Below are 4,491 nucleotides of genomic sequence, written 5' to 3'. Positions count from 1 at the left end.
CCGATCTAATGAGCTGTATAAATAGGCTGTTACCACATCCATTAAATGCATATGCAGTTTATGATATGCGGATAAACTCACCAAATAACGCAATGTTATCGCATCTACTTCAGGGGAATACGTTTCTTCATAATCTATATCGGGCCTTTGTGAAAATCCTTGTGCCACAAGTCGGGGCTTTGTAGCGCACGACTTCATTTTTCTCATTTCGTTTTCTCACAAATACCCATCGGTATCCAATAGGTTTTACATCTTTTGGTGTACGGACTACAGGTCCAAAGACTTCACGTTTTGCAAGTGAGTCTAGCTTAGCCTTCATGGCTTCTTCCCATTTTGGCCAATCATTCCTTTGTCGACATTCTTCGACTGATCTTGGCTCAAGATCCTTACTTTCATGCATGATATTTAATGCCACATTATATACAAATATTTCATTGACAATTGTCTTATTTTGGTCCCATTTCTCTCTTGTAAAGACATAATTTATCGAGATCTCGTCATTTTCACAATTTTTAGGTACCTGAATGTCTTCTGGCGTTATATCAGAATTTTGGACAACTGCAGGTGTCTTTACTATGTCTTTTTCAACAGGAATAGTATTTACTTCTTTTTTCTTTCGAGGATTTTTATCTTTGGAACCGACAGGCCTGCCACGCATCAGGCGTGTATTTGCTTCGGTGATAATTTGTCTAACTGGGACATCAATTCGAATTGGGGCATTTTCCGTCGGTATATACGACTTGGTTATCCTCTTTGTATCGGAAAATGCATCAGGCAATTCATTTACTATTCTTTGTAAATGTATAATCTTTTGAACTTCTAGTTCACATTGCCCTGATCGAGGATCTAAATGCATCAATGATGATGCATTCCAATTAAATTCCTTTTCAGGAAGCTTATTCTCTCCCCCCTAATGTTGGAAATTTTGATTCATCAAAATGACAATCCGTAAACCGGGCTTTAAATACATCTCCAGTTTGTATCTCAAGATACCTCACTATAGAGGGAGAATCATATCCAACATATATTCCCAATTTTCTTTGGGGTCCTATTTTGGTGCGATTAGGTGGTGCAATGGGAACATATATCGCACACCCAAATATTCTTAAATGGGAATCATTTGGCTGCTGGCCAAAAGCTAATTGCATAGGAGAGAACTGATGGTAACTCGTTGGCCTCAAATGAATAAGTGTTGTGGCATGTAAAATAGCATACCTCCAAACCGAGGTTGGGAGATTTGTTCTCATAAGTAAGGGTCTAGCAATTAATTGGAGGCGTTTAATAAGTGATTCTGCTAACCCATTTTGTTTGTGAACATAAGCTACTGGATGTTCAACACTTATTCCATTAGCCATATAATAAGAATAAAAAACTTAGGAAGTAAATTCACCAGCATTATCAAGACGAATTGCTTTGATTGGATTTTCTGGAAATTGTGCTTTTAATAGAATAATTTGAGCAAGTAATCTCGCAAACGCCAGGTTGCGAGAAGACAATAAGAACACATGTGACCATCTCGAAGATGCATCTATTAGGACCATAAAATATCTAAAAGATCCACACGATGGATGAATAGGTCCACATATATCACCTTGAATCCTTTCTAGGAATTCAGGGGACTCAAATCCAATCTTTACTGGTGATGGCCTTAAAATTAACTTTTCCTGAGAAAATGCAGCAGAACAAAATTCACTAGTTTTAAGAATCTTCTGGTTCTTTAGTGAATGTCCATGGGAGTTTTCAATAATTCTCCGCATCATGGTTGTTCCCGGATGACCCAATCGGTCGTGCCAAGTTATGAATTCATTTGGGCTAGTAAACTTCTGGTTTACAGTGGCATGTGATTCAATTGCACTAATCTTGGTATAATACAACCCAGATGAAAGTGAGGGTAACTTTTCTAATATAACCATTTTATTTAAATCATGAGTTGTGATACATATATACTCATGATTTTCCTCATTCATTATTTCAATATGATATCCATTTCGGCGAATATCTTTGAAACTCAACAAGTTCCTCAGAGACTTGGTAGATAATAGTGTATTATTTATTATAAATTTTGTTCCTCCAGGAAACAAAATTATAGCTCTTCTGGAACCTTCTATCACATTGCCTGAGCCAATAATAGTATTAACATATTCTTCTTTTGGCACAAAATGGATAAAATATATATCACTTTTAAGAATAGTGTGCGAACTTGCACTATCCGCAAGGCAAATATCTTCAAAATATGTCCTTGCCATTTTTCTTCAAAGACAAATGATAATAATAATAAAATGAGTAGAAGTACATGCATAGTAAAATTATTCACATGAATACTTAACAAACACATACACATATCAAAGTATTCCATCATTGATCAAATAGCCAATATTTCCTTCATAATCCTTAAAGAAATTAGATACATCATAATGAGTGGTAGAATTTTCATTATTTGAAACAAAATTTGTTTCCTTTCCTTTGTCATCACTTTTCAAGGATGCTTGATAAAGATCAACTAGGTGCCTTGGGGTACGACAGGTACGTGACCAATGGCTCTTTCCACCACAACGGAAGCATTTATCCTCAATTGATTTACTTTACCCATTGTTTCTTTCTTTATCCCACTTCTAGTGAGATCCTTTCTTGTGAACATAATTTCTTTTCCTTCCATAATTTTTCTTGTTATCAAAATCTTGCCATTTACCTTTTCTGGGGTTATAAGTTGCCGCATTTGCTTCAGGAAATGGTGCGGCGCTAGCTGGGCGCGCTTCATGATTTCTTAAGAGCAACTCATTGTTGCGTTCAGCAACAAGAAGGCAAGAAATTAGCTCAAAATATTTTTAAATCCTTTTTCTCGATTGCTATTGCAAGAGCACATTCGAGGCATGGAAAGTCGAGAAAGTTTTCTCTAACATATCGGGCTTGAGGAGGTATCATCGTCTTTTGATGATTGTACCTTTCTTCAAGGTCTTTTCACAGATCTGCAGGATCTTTTAATGTGGGATATTCATTTTTCAATCATACGTCAAGATGACGATGAAGGAAAATCATAGCTTTGACTTTATCCTTCTGGGATGTATTATTTTCAGCCTTAATGGTATCTCCAAGATCCATTGAATCAAGATAAATTTTAGCATATAGTATCCATGATAAATAATTGTTTCCAGATATATCAAAAGCATTATATTCAAGATAAAAGAGTTTCAACATAATAAAAATTTGTTACCTGAAGTCTTCCTAAAAGGATTTGGATCCTCTAAAGTTTGAATTTCACTTTAGAGAGTAAAGTGTGATCTTTTACCCTTGAATAGTTTCCCTTTCATATTTATTATTGCTCCCACCTATAAAATCAATGGTGAGAGATCACACTTTACTCTCTAAAGTGAAATTCAAACTTTAAAAGATCCAAATCCTTCCTAAAATATCGTTAGAGCTTCGTGCTGATAACGTGTTATAAAATAACTAAATAAATAAATAAGGAAGAGGTAACAAATAAAGAAATATAATTAGAGAAAGAGAGAGAAGGGTATTTTATTGCTTTTGTATGTTTCATATGCTTCATATTACGTTGCTATTTATAAGCACAAAGAAGCTTTACTTTTCAAACATAATTAAATGCAATCACCCTTGGTAAACTAAGTTTCATGAAAAATGGTCATCCAGATCATTCATCCTTATCACAACAGCTTTCATTAGACCTTAACATTAAATGAGAGCGTGATGAAGCATTAAAATTTTAAAAATCTCGACTTAACCATCCAAAGTGGGCGACATCAATTTTAATGCGCATTTAGTACAACTATATTAGATATACATTAAAATTAGTAATTAATATAAAATATATATTAAAATATAAAATATAAATTAAAAATGAGTTAAACAATATATCTATTTGTGTACATAGTGATTATTTTTGAATGTTAATTTTAGAGTTCGTTTGGATGCAAAATAGAAAATGAAAGGAAAAAAATGGGAGTAAAGAAAATGAGAGAAAAGAAAGTGAAATGAAAAGTTGATTTTTTTTTTATGTTGTTTGGATGGAGAGAAAATGGATAGAAAGAAAATAAGAGAAAATTTTTCCTTTGTTTGTTGAAAAAAAAAAGTAAGGAGAGAAAATATCATAACCAAGTAAAACTACATTAATACCCTTCTCTCTATATATATAAATTATAATATACTAATGTATGTAAATTATTTTTCTAATAAAGGGTAAATATGTAATTGTATATTTTTTATTCTTTTTTTTTATCAGTTTTCATCTCATAGGAGGAGAGAAAACAGTTGGTTGTATGGCACTCCACTTTTTTCATTCTCTCTTAGTTTTCATTAGTGATCCAAACGGAGGAAAATTTAATTTTCCACCCGTTTTCTTTTTCTTTGTTTTCTTTCTCCCCAAATTTTCTTAAAACAAACACTGCATTAGTATATAAATAACATTTTTAATTCTAGTATGTCTATACTTATGGTGATTATATAAGTGTTGTTAAAATTGAAACTTTTTTTTAA

The sequence above is a fragment of the Arachis ipaensis genome, chromosome B4, assembly GCF_059453495.1.
Source record: "Arachis ipaensis isolate K30076 ecotype BB chromosome B4, ASM5945349v1, whole genome shotgun sequence".
Classification (NCBI taxonomy): domain Eukaryota; kingdom Viridiplantae; phylum Streptophyta; class Magnoliopsida; order Fabales; family Fabaceae; genus Arachis; species Arachis ipaensis.
The sequence above is the reverse complement of the archived record's forward strand: the minus strand, read 5'-3'. Positions refer to the sequence as shown.